General features: G+C 41.6%; 1 non-coding gene across 1 annotated transcript; it reads right to left on the bottom strand.

Moving 5' to 3' along the window:
• Positions 1-998: 998 nt before the first annotated feature.
• Trnas-cga lies at positions 999-1073 on the bottom strand. The gene has a single exon. It is a non-coding gene; the product is annotated as a tRNA-Ser (tRNA).
• Positions 1074-17994: the final 16921 nt, after the last annotated feature.

Raw genomic sequence — 17994 nt, forward strand, 5'->3', positions numbered from 1 at the left:
TTGATACAGCTTTTTGTTTTAAACTTCGTAAGCGTACGTATGTTTTTTTCCCTTATGGTTACTGTATTCATATTGAATTCTTGGTATATTTTCGTCAATGGTACATTTTTCTAAACGTTGTTCTCGTTTTTCTTCCACTATTTGTTGCAATTTAGTTACTTTCTCTATGTTTGTACAGTTCCTGAGTGGCTTGTGTGTGCAGATGTGGTGTGAACTCCCTCCAGCGACTTACTAAGGCCTCATTGCTTCCATGCCACGACGCATCGGCGCTGTTATCCGTGTCAAAGTGAACATAATGGCTATCAGGTAGGTGGTCACAATGTTCTGGCTGATCAGTGTACGTTATGTATGCAGTTACAAATTACGTTGTAGCACCTATTCTTAATATCAATGTAGAAACGAAACAGAGTATTTAAACACTCAAACAAAAACAACATAAAGTAAAAGGAATTTCGTTCATGCTCTAAGTGAATAACTCCTGGTATATATTATCAGATCTGTTATTGGTAGCCTCGGAAGAAGTGATCATGTACTCTTTATATTCGCGGCACTGAAATGGGATTTTGGCGTGGGAAAAGATGTAGAATAGTATGGTAGTGGCGGCATTACTGCGGCGTTCTTGTGGTTTTATATCCTGCTTATTTTGTATCACTGGAAATATCGGTCTTTTGTTCGTGTTTCTTTATCAGTGATCATATTTTCTTCTTTCTTTATGGCCCTCTGTATGAAATATTCTTCATGGAGAGTAGCACTTTCTTCTGTCACTATGGCAAAAGATAAGCAGATCTATATTTATTCCAATATGGTGGTGATAATTTGTGTTGGGTAAATATGTAATCTACATTACTAAGCGAATATCTCGGAACCCAAAACATGTTGCAGGTTGCCTAGCTATTGGCTTCCCGCGCCAACAAAAATCTGATTTTCTATACTTCGCGTGATTATTGACCGAATTTAAGAATGGACGAAGCTGAAACTTCCTGGCAGATTAAAACTGTATGCCCGACCGAGACTCGAACTCGGGACCTTTGCCTTTCGCGGGCAAGTGCTCTACCAACTGAGCTACCGAAGCACGACTCACGCCCGGTACTCACAGCTTTACTTCTGCCAGTATCTCGTCTCCCACCTTCCAAACTTTACAGAAGCTCTCCTGCGAAACTTGCAGAACTAGCACTCCTGAAAGAAAGGAGTTTTAATCTGCCAGGAAGTTTCATATCAGCGCACACTCCGCTGCAGAGTGAAAATCTCATTCTGGAAACATCCCCAAGGCTGTGGCTAAGCCATGTCTCCGCAATATCCTTTCTTTCAGGAGTGCTAGTTCTGCAAGTTTCGCAGGAGAGCTTATGTAAAGTTTGGAAGGTGGGAGACGAGATACTGGCAGAAGTAAAGCTGTGAGTACCGGGCGTGAGTCGTGCTTCGGTAGCTCAGTTGGTAGAGAATCTTGCCCGCGAAAGGCAAAGGTCACGAGTTCGAGTCTCGGTCGGGCACACAGTTCTAATCTGCCAGGAAGTTTCATATCAGCGCACTCTCCGCTGCAGAGTGAAAATCTCATTCTGGAATGGACGAAGCTGTCATAATCTAATCATTAAGAGGTGTAATCTCATGTTGAAGATTTAACATCATAAGACAAATATTGTAAATATGAACTCTGTGTTTGTCTTGAGGCAACGTAACCGACATCACCCAAATAACCAGACTTTATTCATGCATTATTTGAGAATGAGCGCTCTTAGCGACTTGCGACAAACTGTTACACGCAATTTCAAGTCTTTACGAACATTTTTCGCTCGCGCTGTCTACAAAATGAAGAAGAGAAAAGATTATCGCTTACTACATTTTCACTGTTCATGCAGTAAAACTTCAGCATCAGACGTGACGTTTTGAATTATTACTTTTTTACTACCGATTCTATTCGCAACACAGTTTTTAGGCAGTGTCCACATATACAACTAAATGTACACAATATTCATCAGAGTACCTAATTAAAATACCAAATTTCATTATTATTATAATTTTGTATTCTACTTACATTTGTTTTATGTTTTAAATTCTTTTTTATGTTTTACATTCAAATTTTACTTTGGTTTTTTAGTTCACCATTTCACATGCATGTATTTTGTAATTGAAAATAATAAGTAAGCCATTGTTACGAGAGAAAATAATTACAGTAATGTTTATCTGTAAGGAAATGCTTAAAAAGTAACGTTTTATTACATGATGCACATAAAATTTAAGAAATTAAAGAAATTCTTGTATGTAATATACACGATGGAGAAGACAAGATCAAACAAAATTCACAAGCGTTTCAAATAGTCACAGGTGATCGTCTAAATATCCTGCTTTGTATCAGGCATATTTCAGTACATTGGGAAGCCTTGGCGAAGGGAGCTGCTTATATACTAGTGACTACAGGTTGATTATATTGTTTCTCATGTGGAGACTGACATCATCTTCATTCAACAGAATTAGATCCGAAAGTTCTCACAAAGTTCTTCCATCATTGAAAGCTGTATATGTCCGATGGCTGTATCTGTGCCATCGAGCCCTCTTTGGTCACCAGATGAACAATTTCCCTGCCCTTAGGTATGATCCTCTTAACGAGTCTTTCACACTGACGACAGTAAGAATTTAACAATAATGCAGACATTTCCCCTTCAATGGGAAAGAGATCATCTTTCAAATATCTTTTGGCCTGGCCAGACGTTTGCTTACCATATTTCGTTGCTGTAACGAAGGCATTCGGAGCTTCAGAATGATATTCTCGAATTCTTGGTCCACACTCATCATTGTTTTCATTTAAAACCATGAGATGATGAGTACTCAGTGCGAAAAATCTGTTTTGAGCGTCGTACCCGAGTACAAGAAACATCTGGCTACCCCAGAGGGTTCGATGGCACAAGTACAGCCATGGAACTTTTTGTGAAGTGTTTCAGATCTAATTCTATTGAATAATTATAGCATCAGACTCCACATGAGAAACAATACAGTCAAGATGCAGCTACTAGACCATAATCAACTCTATTCCCCAAGGCTTACCAATGTACTGAAATATGCCTGATGCAAATCAAGATATTTAGAGGATCACCCGCGACAGTCTGAAATCTTTCTGAATTTTGTTATACACTCCTGGAAATTGAAATAAGAACACCGTGAATTCATTGTCCCAGGAAGGGGAAACTTTATTGACACATTCCTGGGGTCAGATACATCACATGATCACACTGACAGAACCACAGGCACATAGACACAGGCAACAGAGCATGCACAATGTCGGCACTAGTACAGTGTATATCCACCTTTCGCAGCAATGCAGGCTGCTATTCTCCCATGGAGACGATCGTAGAGATGCTGGATGTAGTCCTGTGGAACGGCTTGCCATGCCATTTCCACCTGGCGCCTCAGTTGGACCAGCGTTCGTGCTGGACGTGCAGACCGCGTGAGACGACGCTTCATCCAGTCCCAAACATGCTCAATGGGGGACAGATCCGGAGATCTTGCTGGCCAGGGTAGTTGACTTACACCTTCTAGAGCACGTTGGGTGGCACAGGATACATGCGGACGTGCATTGTCCTGTTGGAACAGCAAGTTCCCTTGCCGGTCTAGGAATGGTAGAACGATGGGTTCGTTGACGGTTTGGATGTACCGTGCACTATTCAGTGTCCCCTCGACGATCACCAGTGGTGTACGGCCAGTGTAGGAGATCGCTCCCCACACCATGATGCCGGGTGTTGGCCCTGTGTGCCTCGGTCGTATGCAGTCCTGTTTGTGGCGCTCACCTGCACGGCGCCAAACACGCATACGACCATCATTGGCACCAAGGCAGAAGCGACTCTCATCGCTGAAGACGATACGTCTCCATTCGTCCCTCCATTCACGCCTGTCGCGACACCACTGGAGGCGGGCTGCACGATGTTAGGGCGTGAGCGGAAGACGGCCTAACGGTGTGCGGGACCGTAGCCCAGCTTCATGGAGACGGTTGCGAATGGTCCTCGCCGATACTCCAGGAGCAACAGTGTCCCTAATTTGCTGGGAAGTGGCGGTGCGGTCCCCTACGGCACTGCGTAGGATCCTACGGTCTTGGCGTGCATCCGTGCGTCGCTGTGGTCCGGTCCCAGGTCGACGGGCACGTGCACCTTCCGCCGACCACTGGCGACAACATCGATGTACTGTGGAGACCTCACGCCCCACGTGTTGAGCAATTCGGCGGTACGTCCACCCGGCCTCCCGCATGCCCACTATACGCCCTCGCTCAAAGTCCGTCAACTGCACATACAGTTCACGTCCACGCTGTCGCGGCATGCTACCAGTGTTAAAGACTGCGATGGAGCTCCGTATGCCACGGCAAACTGGCTGACACTGACGGCGGCGGTGCACAAATGCTGCGCAGCTAGCGCCATTCGACGGCCAACACCGCGGTTCCTGGTGTGTCCGCTGTGCCGTGCGTGTGATCATTGCTTGTACAGCCCTCTCGCAGTGTCCGGAGCAAGTATGGTGGGTCTGACACACCGGTGTCAATGTGTTCTTTTTTCCATTTCCAGGAGTGTATATTTTCATCTCCATCTTGCATATTATTTAGAAGAATGTCTTTAATTTTATGTGCATCATGTCATAAAACGTTACTTTTTAAGCAATTCGTTTCAGATTAACATTACTGCAATTATTTCCTATCATAAAAATTAGTCACTATTTTAAATTAACAAAATAGATGTATGTGAAATGGCAAACTAAAAAACGAAAACCATGAAACTAAATCGTAAAATCACCATTTAAAACATCAAAAATGTAATTAGAATTCACAATTAGAATATTGATTAATATTTAGATATTTTAATTAGGTATCTTGAAAATACTCTGATGGCATGTTGTGTACAGGTTATTTTCCAAAACTAGTGTTTATTAGACAGGGATGTATGTGGCGTGAAAGATTCTTTAATTTGTGTTGTAAGGAAGGTTTTCATTTTTCAGAATTAATTAATGGTGCTGGGGTGTTTTGCAAAATTTCAAATTATTAGGTAAGTTGATTATACAGTTTTCAATAACATTAATTACATATCAGCTTTTATATGAAAAACAATTTTACATATCATTTTGAAGATATTCCCTTTGAATCTAAAACGCTAAATTACTTTCCTGGGTGACTCTTACAACTTAAAAGTGAAACTGGTCACAAACAAAATAATATCTATTGCACTATTTTGGCCACTTTACACACCCACCGTGTGACATAAAGATCGTTTCTTGACACTTCGGAATGCTCCTTTGGAAGTGTACCTTCAAAATTACATCATTGTACGACACATAGTTCATGAGATATGTCAAACACTGAGATGTGACAAAAAATGGCTCTTGATTAAAATGTAGTGCAAATTAGCCAGACAATATTCATCCAGTGTTTCAAAATGAGAGCACTTAGCGACTTCGCTCAAACGTTAAGGATAAATTCAGACCTTTTCTAAACTTTTCTTACTTATATGCTTAACGTCAAATGTTTAACACATTAACTCACCTGTAAAGTAATCAGCCAATTGAAGCTGTTTTATACAAGGAAGTTTGATTCTTTCAATAATCTGGAGTTTACTGGTAAATGTACTAACTAACAATCCTGTGTGTTCTTTGTACTTAATGCATAAAATTCTTTTTAAACACTTAAATTTATTTCGAGTTGGACCTATTACATTTTAATTCATAGATCCCTAGACTATATAATTATCTTTTCATTATGTGACTGTTTTTTAGGTTCTTTTGGATCTACCTGTCTCAAGCACTTCTGATTTCAAGTTCTTTAATGATATTAATTTCCTGTGTGGACTGGTTATGAGATAAAATCAAAAGAAAAATAGTAATTATCTACTGCAGTTGCCTTAACTCTAACGTGGGTGTCATCCGCATCCCAACAAAGGTAGTGATAAAGGAACAGAGTGTTTTGATAGCAGCTTTGTCCAAGCGGTGTTGCACATACATTGCACGTTACGTAATTTTTTACACCCTAAATAATGTTGTGGCAACTGTACAGTCCTTACAAAGTGTCGTATTGCAGCAAAACATATGATGCCGATAATGCAGTATCTCATAAAAACATTCAGTGATTTGTACTGGCGCCTTGTATATCTTCTATACGTATCTGCGACGAATAAATTATGAAGGGCAGTCAAGTGATAGCGGGACACATCGGAAAGGGGAAGTAAACTGTTTATTATTTCAAAATTAATTTCCATAACTATTAACTGTCCAGCATCTCCACTTTATGGACTCTTGGGAGCATGTTCATGGAGATCGTTCGTGGTTTACACATTTCACTAGCCATTCTTCCACTCGCCTTGACCATGTTTATATCACCTGCGATATTGCCAGTTGGGTGCAGGCTGCATTGCGTTCTCTGTCCATGACACCTATATTTTTGTCTCTGCCGCAAAAGCGTATGGCACAGACGGGACTCATGAAAACTGAAGACGATCCATCTCACTTCATCTGACTGCTGACAGCTCATCAAGACCATGTGGATAGCCTGTAGTCCAAGCCACGATGCATATCAGTCTGCCCTGTCATGGTGGACCCTCTGTACAAAGCCTGTCCTCAGCAAGGCATTCATTGGTTGTGGAAGGGAGGTCGGGGTGTTGTAGCAATGATCCCAGGGTTTCTACTTCACCATTCTCTGGATATATTTTATGATGATGTATCCGCCAGAATCTCAGGCGATGTTGAATCATGCCAAGACACATCTAACTGCCCTCTCTCGATGTCACCTTTAAGGAGCTATACTCATGACGCACACACACAATGGGTTACTGCAAGAGCGTCCGTCTATGTACTACTTGATAGCAGAATGGCGCCATCCCCCGAAGACTCTGATTACTGTTCTTACCCCCCTCCCCCCACCCCCCCATGTCCCATGGACCTTGCCGTCGGTGAGGAGGATTGCGTGCCTCAGCGATAAAGATAGCCGTACCGAAGGTGCAACCACAACGGAGGGGTATCTGTTGAGAGGCCAGACAAACGTGTGGTTCCTGAAGAGGGGCAGCAGCCTTTTCAACAGTTGCAGGGGCAACAGACTGGATGATTGACTGATCTCGGCTTGTAACACTAACCAAAACGGCCTTGCTGTGCTGGTACTGCGAAAGGCCGATAACAAGGGGAACCACAGCCGTAATTTTTCCCGAGGGCATGCAGCTTTACTGTACGGTTAAATGATGATGGCGTCCTCGTCGGTAAAATATTCCGGGGTAAAATAGTCCCCCATTCCGATCTCCGGGCGGAGACTACTCAGAACGCCGTTATTATCAGGAGAAAGAAAACTGGCGTTCTACGGATCGGAGTGTGGAATGACAGATCCCTTAATCTGGAAGGTAGTTCAGAAAATTTAAAAAGGGAAATGGATAGGTTAAATTTAGATATAGTGGGAATTAATGAAGTTCGGTGGCAGGAGGAACAAGACTTCTGGTCAGGTGAATACGGGGTCATAAATACAAAATCAAATAGGGGTAATGCAGGAGTAGGTGTAATAATATATAAAAAAATAGGAATGCGGGTCAGCTACTACAAACAGCATAGTGAACTCATTATTGTGGCCAAGATAGATATGAAGCCCACGCCTACCACAGTAGTACAAGTTTATATGCCAACTAGCTCCGCAGATGACGAAGAGATGGATGAAATGTATGATGAGATAAAAGAAATTATTCACATAGTGAAGGGAGACGAAAATTTAATAGTCATTGGTGACTGGAACTCGATAGTAGGAAAAGGAAGAGAAGGAAACGTAGTAGGTGAATATGGAATGGGAGTAAGGAATGAAAGAGGAGGCCGCCTGGTAGAATATTGCACAGAGCGTAACTTAAACATAGCTAACACTTGCTTCAAGAATCATAAAAGAAGGTTGTATACATGAAAGAAGCTTGGAGATACTGGAAAGTAAATGAAGCAGGCAAAAAGGAATACAAACGTCTCAAAAATGAGAACGACAGGAAGTGCAAAATGGCTATGCAGGAATGGCTATAGGACAAATGTAAGGATGTAGAGACGCATATCACTAGGGGTAAGACAGATACTGCATTCTGGAAAATTAAAGAGACCTTTGGAGAAAAGAGAACCATTTGCATGAATATCAAGAGCTCAAATGGAAACCCAGTTCTAAGCAAAGAAGGGAAAGCAGAAAGGTGGAAGGAGTACATAGAGGATCTACACAAGGGCGATGCTCTTGAGGACAATATTATAGAAATGGAGAATGTAGATGAAGATGAAATAGGAGATACGCTATTGCGTGAAGAGTTTGACAGAGCACTGAAAGACCTAAGTCGAAACAAGGCCCTGGGAATAGACAACATTCCATTAGTACTACTGACAACCTTGGGAGAGCCAGGCTTAACAAAACACTACCATCTAGTGAGCAAGATGTATGAGACAGGCGAAATACCATGACTTCAAGAAGAATGTAATAATCCCAATCCCAAAGAAAGCAGGCGTTGACAGATGTGAAAATTACCGAACTATGTTTAATAAGCCACGGCTACAAAATACTAACACGAATTCTTTACAGACGAATGGAAAAACTGGTAGAAGCCGACCTCTGAGAAGATCAATTTGGATTCCGTAGAAATGTTGGAACACGTGACGCAATACTGACCCTACGACTTATCTTAGAAAGTAGATTAAGGAAAGGCAACCCTACGTTTCAAGTATTTGTAGACTTGGAGAAAGTTTTTGACAATGTTGACAGGAATATTCTCTTTCAAATTCTGAAGGTGGCAGGGGTAAAATACAGAGAGCGAAAGGCTATTTATAGTTTGTACAGAAACCAGATGGCAGTTATAAGAGTCGAGGGGCATGAAAGGGAAGCAGTGGTTGGGAAGGGAGTGAGACAGGGTTGTAGCCTCTCCCCGATGTTATTCAATATGTATATTGAGTAAGCAGTAAAGGAAACAAAAGAAAAATTAGGATTAGGAATTAAAACCCATGGAGAAGAAATAAAAACTCTAAGGCTCGCCGATGACATTGTAATTCTGTCAGAGACAGCAAAGGACATGGAAGAGTAGCTGAACGGAATGGAAGGTGTCTTGAAAGGAGGATATAAGATGAGCATCAACAACAGCAAAACGAGGATAATGGAATGCAGTCTAATTAAATCGGGTGATGCTGCAGAAATTAGATTAGGAAATGAGACGCTTAAAGTAGTAAATAGGTTTTGCTATTTGGGGAGCAAAATAACTGATGATGGTCGAAGTAGAGAGGATATAAAATGCAGGCTGGCAATGGCAAGGAAAGCGTTTCTGAAGAAGAGAAATTTGTGAACTCAGGAAGTCGTTTCTGAAAGTATTTGTATGGAGTGTAGCCATGTATGGAAGTGAAATGTGGTCGATAAGTGGTTTAGACAAGAAGAGAATAGAAGCTTTCGAAATGTGGTGCTACAGAAGAATGCTGAAGATTAGATGGGGATCACGTAACTAATGAGGAGGCATTGAATAGAATTGGAGAGAAAAGAAATTTGTGGCACAACTTGACTAGAAGAAGGGATCGGTTGTTAGGGCATATTCTGAGGCATCAAGGGATCAGCAATTTAGTATTGGAGGGCAGCGTGGAGGGTAAAAATCGTTGAGGGAGACCAAGAGATGAATACACTAAACAGATTCAGAAGGATGTAGTGTTGCAGTAGGTACTGGGAGATGAAGAATCTTGCACAGGATATGGTAGCATGGAGAGCTGCATCAAACCAGTCTCTGGACTAAAACCACAACAACAACAACAACAACGACTGATGAAGAGGGATGGCACTTAGATACCCAATTCGACATAGGGTGTGCCCTCCATGTGTGGTACACTTTGATGTACTCTGCACGTCTCCGCCATGTCAACATTACGGCAGCCGGCCGGAGTGGCCGTGCGTTTCTAGGAGCTACAGTCTGGAACCGCGTGACCGCTACGGTCGCAGGTTCGAATCCTGCCTCGGGCATGGATGTGTGTGATGTCCTTAGGTTAGTTAGGTTTAACTAGTTCTAAGTTCTAGGGGACTAATGACCTCAGCAGTTGAGACCCATAGTGCTGAGAGCCATTTGAACCATCTTGTTGTGACAGAGGCTGGCTTTAATTACCTGTACGACTCCTCAGTAACGTCCTCACCTGCTACTCTTTCGGACTCAGAGTGCTTCCCACAAAAGAAGACGAGCTCCGTGAAGTGGATATGTTGACACAGAGTTCACTACTTGTTTACTGATACCGAGAAAAAGTTCTTTATTTTTGGCACTTCCTTAATGAACGACATTGTTCAGTTGTCCGCAATCCCAAGTACAGACAATTTTTCTCTAATTTTTTTTGTAGTGAATTTCTTAACCCTCCCGGAGTTGGAGTGATAGTGTAATGAGCATGTGATCCACGCATTTTCGACCCTCAGTACGAGTTCTTTTCTGCTCATTGAAATGTACTTCACCGAGAAAATGCACATCGATATTCCTACCGAGTGTGCGAATTGATGTTCCCTCCTCCTCGCGATGTCGGTTTCCTGCTGCACGTGGTCCTGTTAACAACAAAAGCAATAAAAAAGCGCCCCTACCACATTATACCTCCGCTACTACTCATTCCCTGTACTTTCTTGCTTCCTGAGGGAGGGAACGGATCATACTGGCCAGGACTCAGGTTGCAACCCCTGCTTACTTTGCCCTCACCCCTCCCTTTGGGCGCCAGGAAGGTTCAACTGGGAATAAATTGGTCATCGTGCCTGTCTGTTGTGTGGAGGACATAGGTTCGATTGTTGGTACAGCCACGGATTTTTAGTAGAGGATTTGAGCTGCGTGCTGCCAGCATTGCAAGGTCAACTGAAGAGTTACTTAAATGAGAAGTAGCGGTTCCAAGGTCATGAAAGCCGACAACAGCTGGGAGTGACGTTTGTGGATCCCACGCTCTCCATATCGCATTCGATGTCTTGATTGCAGGAGGATAACACGGCAGTAGGTCGGTCCCGATTGGCTCCTTAGGTCAGAACGCGGGACATTGCTCTGCTGAGGCCAACGGACCCGTATTGAGCCAATTTTTTACCTTCCAAGTTCCGACATTATAATACAGTTGTAAAACCTCAGGGCTTATATGCGTCCGAAACTTTGACCATGAATAGACAAGGTCAAGCTCAGCGGCTGGAACAGCGAGAGCGTAGGATATTAAGGAAAATCCTAGGTAATCGATGGGTTGATGGACAATGGGGAATGAAAGCAGATGAGGACTTGTACAGCAAGACAGAACCTAACACAGCATCCGTTAAGAAGAGACAATTGCTATTTTACGGTCATCTCATGAGGATGGACGGTGATCGACTAACAAAAAGAATATGGAGTTTCATCCAATCTAAGAAAACAAGGCCAAGATGGTTCGGAGAATGTGAAAAAGATCTTCAGCAGATTGGTATCTCAGAGACAGAAATTCCTGACAGGAACAAATTTAGGAGATTGGTGAACAACTACCAAGGTTTTAAAACGGCATCAACGTCCAAAAGACGGAGAGGACCATTATCTGAAGAGCATAAACAGGAACTTCTTGGTGGGCTCAGAAGACACTGGCAGGAAGTCAAAGCTGGAACAAGAACAAGACCTGGACACTAGAGTGAAGTTGGTTGTTACCACGTGGTCCATAGAGGCTCAACTCGACAATAAAAAAATTAAAAAAAGATGAATCATAATAATAATAAGAAGAAGAAAGTTTATTATCTAATACTAATGAATAGTGATTATTATCAAAAAATGATTCAATTTTCCCGTCTAACCGCAAATGAGTCAATCATCTACAGGATCCATGTGACATGTAGTGAACGATACAGGCAGTTGAGGATAGCTTGGCTTTCAAACCTACTACAGTCCAGCCGCCTACCGAGCTCCAAGATATATGATGAAGAGGAGGGCTGTGAAGAAAAATCTACGTGCTACTGACAACAAGAAATTGTTTGGAGTCCGCTTTTACCTAAAAAAAATAAAAAGTGGAAACTTACAAGCATTTCCTGTTGTTGGGGACTAGATCTTTCGGTATGGCAGTTCAGGAATGCGAAGCATTTGAACCGGCGGAGAGGAACAACCTTCCTCATAATTTCAGTAATGAGACCATAATGGCTGAAAAGGGATGGATTGCTGATTTCCGGGAGAGGTCTCGAACTTTGAGGTTTAGGTCAAGCGCCCAGATGTGCAGTGTGGGCCTACGAACAGTCCACATCTATTTTTCTCGGTCGTAGTAACGACATTTTATTGGAACAAATAATTATTACTTTACGAAACTCATTTTCTACCCTCAACGTGAATTTTAATGTAAATAAGTTATTTTTTCACTTAATACATCTTTTTAAATTTGAAACTGGTTTTCTGAATTTATTTATAACTTTTTAAGCTTGTGGCCATTATGCTCTGCCTGGCGGGGAACAATGTCAACTTGGGTATATTTGAATTATTGATTTTTAGGTGCTTTCCTTCCATTCAAAGAGAACAGAAAAAAAATCAAGCAGATGGATAGTCTGACTGTACAGTTTGTAGTCTCTAGATCGATTGCACCGAAGCTAATCAAATCGTCAAGCATTAGGGTGATCGTTATTCCCGCCTTTAACTTTCCTATTTCCTGGAGAGATAACTGTATTATAATCATAATAAGATGAGTATGAAAGATCGTGAATGTTCATCGCTGCACTCGACGCGAAATACAAGAGCTTTCCATTGGTGACAGAATTTTTCGTTGCTAGTGCTATATCACATTATGGGCTTCCGGCGAGTTAAGAATTTTCTGTTTATGGATGTGGCATTTGCTTCTGTATACCGATGCTATTCCTAACGGCATTGGGTGTTCTTGTGCTCTTGAGGGTTCAGACGAAGAAGATTGCTGTGCAATTGTCACTTATACCCTTGAAATCAGCATAAGATGAAATCGCGTCAGTCAGTCTTTGTATTTCGTCAAACAGTTCACAGTAATGACAGCAGTACCTTTCGTAAAATTTCAAACTGCTGTCCGTCCTCTTACACAGTGTAAATCTAATCTACCTAACCTAAGTAATTTTGTAGGAATTAGAGAAATAGGATATAAGATTACTCGCCGGAGAAGTAAACGTAGGTAACGCTTTATCAGAGTTGTCATCAAGCCCCTGTCCTCCTATTTAAGTACGATATTCAGAATTATTACTGATGGTTCAGTCAGTGAAACGACAATGCTAGATACATCGGACCGTCATCGGGAAGCAGTGGGATTCGAATCTCTCCTGGATACCTATATAGGTTTTTTGTGGTTGATTTGAATCAGGTCACCATACTAGGGTGGCCTATCCAAAGGACCACGCTTCATTTTTTTCTACATAATTTTACAACAAAGTTATTACTCAAATCCCTCGTAAGCTCGATACGGGCTGGAGGTTAACATTTCTCAGAAACGACGCTCTTAAGAAGAACACTGACGTTTCTTTCCACCATGCTCGTCAGATTTGATAATGTGTTTCATTTCTTATTAATTGCCAAAGGAAAGTTACGCTCTGATAGAAAAGACGAGGCAACGGGGAGACGTGGCTTAACAGTCATCCCAGAATGCTTATACAATGACTAGTCTGCTTGTACTCGTAATTGTGTGTGGTTCTCTTTCTGTGCGGTTAGTGTGATTTTCCCGAAGCCTGATTCACTACAGACTACAAAAATATATAGCGTCTTTCAGTAACGACGTCACTACATTAGAAGCATACAGAGCTTTGTACGACGAAGTAAGGGGAACTTTGAGATTTCAGATGTTTTATTAGCCCGATTAACGTAATTTATTTCGTTGATTTGTTCGTGAACATATCTGAACAATATCTATACGGTGTTAGCCGTATCGAATAATTAATCTGTTGTCAGCAGTCAAAAAGGTGTTTTGATAGTATCGCCGATTATTTATTTTGTATAAAAATGAATCGAAGAATTTGTATTGAATTAGCTTATACCAAACGAAAGTGCAGAATAGTTTTACAAATGTTGAATATTGTTCCTGGTAAAGCTTCTACGAATAAAAGAAAGGATTTCGAATTGTAGAAGCGCTTCGAAGAAGACCGTGAAAACGTTGAAGATGATGAGCACCTTGGACTCTCCAGCACACCATCAACCGATGAAATTGTGGAAATAGTAAACGTAACAGTAATGAAAGATTATCGAATAGCAATCAGAAAAGTTGCTCATTATGCTGGCGTATTGGATGGTCCAACTCATGAATTTTTTCAGATGTTTAGGATATGAAACGTCTCACAGGAGAATTTGTTCCAAATTCGTTTAGTGTAGGTTACTCAGGAGTCAACAGATGAAATTAACGATGGTGCACAGCATCTGACATATGACGAAATATGGCTCTACCTATATGACATCGAAATTAAATCTCAAACATCTCAGGGGAATCATCCGGGATCGCCAAGACAGAGGAAAATTCGACAAGTGCGGTCAAATATGAGAGTTAGCTCGCTGTGTTCTTTAATTTTAACAGCACAGTTGACCGTGAATTCTTGGCACAATATCGGACGATCAATAACGAAAACTGCTCAAAAACTCGACGACATTTGCACGAAGCAATCTGCAAAAACGCCTTGAGTTGTAGTGAAACAGTTCGTGACTTCTGCCCCAAGATAATGAAACTGTTCACACTTGGATGCTAATTCGTGAATTTTTGGTCAAAATCAAAACCATATTCTCAGACATGGTTCCATGTGGCTTATTCTGTTCCCAAAGCAATAAAGAAAACCTTAAGTGGCCGTCGTTTTACAGCCATTGAGATTAAAAACACACCCCTGAGACAATTAAAAGACATCCCAGAAACAGTGCTCCAGAAGTGTTCTGGGGACTGGAAAAAGTGATACACACTGAAGCCACGATAAGTTTCTCTTAATGTAAGAATGTAATTCCGAAACAGTATTAGACAGCTCCTGAAAAGAGGATTGCAGTCATTTAGGTCTGGTTCTACCTTAAATGAGACATTTTTGAAAAAATCAGTAATATTTCAGCCCTATGATGAGTACGATGTAATGGCAGTGATATTTCAGAGTGCTTTTAACACAATGCAAAACTATTTTTGAGGAAACTCCATCACAAACATTGATAAACGTCGTGTCTTTGCGTTCCTATCTTCAAGAGATCTCAGATACCGTTAGATAATGGATATCGTTCCATTTTAAAAACATATTTCTTAGTATACACCATCCTTCCAAAAAGTTCACAGACTGATTTCATTCCTGTGTACACGCGATGTCAGGGCGGTATCTATGGTGGCAGCTTGAATTAATAACAGTAAACAACAGAATGCTGTGCATTCGACCAGTTAGTTGTGAGCAGGCAATGTTAAGTATTGGACCTGCCACGTTAGTGTGTCAACATGACTGTGTAATAGATCGCAATGGTGTAACATCTCTGAATCAAGTGTTCAAGACAGTCTCCACATTTTTTTTAAGAAGAGGGAAATCTGTGCAAAGTTTGTCCTGCCCACTTTGACTCCTGAACAGTGGCCGAGCGGTTCTAGGCGCTTCAGTGTGGAACCGCGCGACCACTACGGTCGCAGGTTCGAATCCTGCCTCGGGCATGGATGTGTGTGATGTCCTTAGGTTAGTTAGGTTTAAGTAGTTCTAAGTTCTAGGGGACTGATGACCTCAGCTGGTAGGTCCCATAGTGCTCAGAGCCATTTGAACCATTTTTTACTCCTGAACAAAATCAATGACCTGTGGACGTCTGCCTTAACTGGACTGGAATGGTAAACGCGGTCAGTTCTTTTCTGGAAAAAATCAGGAGTGACGAGACTTGCTTTTATCAATCCGAACCTATTACAAAACAACAAAGTACATAAATTCCCATTAAGTGTCAGCCCTTTGACGACATATCCGACGTTCAAGATAATGTGATGCGCGAGTTGAACAACAGCCCAAAGAAGGACTTTTCTAACAGTTTCACAGTGTTGTACGAACGTTCTGTGCGTTGTACTGAAAGTAAGGGGAGACTATGTAGAACACCAAAGTATTAAAACAACACTCTTAACATTTCTCTGATTTTATTAATCCAGTCTCGAAACTTTTTGGACTGAAGGGGTGCCTCGGCATTGGAAAGAGTTACAAGCATAATTCAAAACAGTCTTTCATTGGTCTGAAGCGATGTTTCAATATTTTGAACCGTTTATCAATATTAGTGGTGCCCACGTTACGTGCTACAAATTTTTTTCTCGTTCTGTTTGTCGTTTTGGTGAAACGTCACGACCATCGGCACCGTCTTTGCTTCGAGATATGTGCGTGCAAAGAAACTATAAACTACTTCTTTCGACGAATGACCTGTCTAATAAAGAAAAATAAAATTATGCGAGGTTGTTCGCATGCAGGAAACAGGCACTCTACCGGTTAGCATATAGGCAAGAATCTTTCAGTCTGTTTCTTTTTTTTCCCGCGTTGTGGTCTCTCACTGTACGAGTGACTTTGGTTGTTAGGGAACACGATATGCGCCAAAAATGATAACTTTTTGTATCTTTATATGAGGCGGGCAGCGCAGTAAATAACGGCTGTCGTTGCGCAGCTGGAGCCGCGGCTGCATAAAACTTGTCAGCTGAGGTATTACGGACAATTACACGGCGCTCGCTCCCATCGGCCGCCACCATAAAATATTCGTGCCCCCCACTGCCGTACACATTTTACATGACTCCCAATGCGCAGCCTGCCAGCCGCTCCTTTTATTTCTGTTCCAGTGCGCGCGGCCACATTGCTCCACCTTTGGTAGCCTCTTTTGGACTTTGTCGAATAATAATGATCTGCATTTCTAGCACTCAGAGGAGTTTTAGTAGGTAAAACACATTTGACTGCAATATATCCTTATTAATGTTACTACTATTTTCCGTTTTATGCGATGAATTAATATTAAATTGCTGCGAAGCTACGCTTACTTTTGAGAAAACACAATCAACAAGAAATTACGGCTTCAATTATTTTCTTTTTGGTTATTTATTATTTACTGCTATTTCATCTACATCTATGCTCTGCAAACCACTGTGAACAGCGTGGACGACGGTACGCCCCATCGTACCACGTGCTATAGTTTCTTCCCGTTGCATTAAGTACTGCTTGAGGGGTTAGCGCTGCTTGAAAGCATGAAAAATAGCTGATTTTCGTGAATTGTCCTTCAGATGAAATAAAAAGCCATCTGATGATGCAGTTTTATTCTTTACACTTTTGTCTTTAAGAAATGATTTTTGTATCGGCATTGGACACTCTCTGTAGCCGCTGCACCATGTGGAAGGATCGCTTGAAGATAGAAAATTGGTCATCGGCTGTAATTCCCGAAGTCGTCCTATTGGATTTGTAACAAACTAATTTTGTATGATACATGTTTAATATATTGTCTATCAGGATACATAGGATAACTGAATGATATTAAGTTCTAACAAAACGGTGAGGCGTTGAAGCAAATGTCGTGTTTTCCGCCCAGAACGTCGAGACAAAACCGCACACCGAAAATAACTCTATGAAGTTATCGCAAAGCGGTTATGTACACTGATAAAGAATTCAATTTACAATTTTGGCATCATATTGCCATCAACGTAAAAAATACTGTTTTGAGAAAAATGTGTTTAAAGGCTTGGATTATATTTTTATTTTATTTTGTAATTAAGTTAAACGTACGTCTACTAAGCGATCCCTTGATCATACAGCAATCCTTCCAGATCCAAAAGTGAGATCCTCCTCCATCTTCTTCGTGGCCGTGATGGTCATGCGGGCCTCTTTGGCAGCTTCCGTCATCAGCTGCTCTGCTCACTCAGTGCGCTTTCCGTCCGCTTTTGTGCAGAAGTTGTAACAGGCTGGTCCGATCTCAAGATCGAGCAAGTTCATAACTGCCATAATACCTGTCAGGCAGCCGTTGAAATTACATGCTGCCACATTCTCTGCGATGTCACTATTTTTTTCCCCCTGTGAATGGTTTTTGGAGACGCTTTCTCACAAACCATCTTTTAAGAGGATAACGGAGTTTGTGACGAACTTAGTATGAACACTACAACAAGGTAGATAACTCA

This window comes from Schistocerca americana, chromosome X (assembly GCF_021461395.2).
Source record: "Schistocerca americana isolate TAMUIC-IGC-003095 chromosome X, iqSchAmer2.1, whole genome shotgun sequence".
NCBI lineage: Eukaryota > Metazoa > Arthropoda > Insecta > Orthoptera > Acrididae > Schistocerca > Schistocerca americana.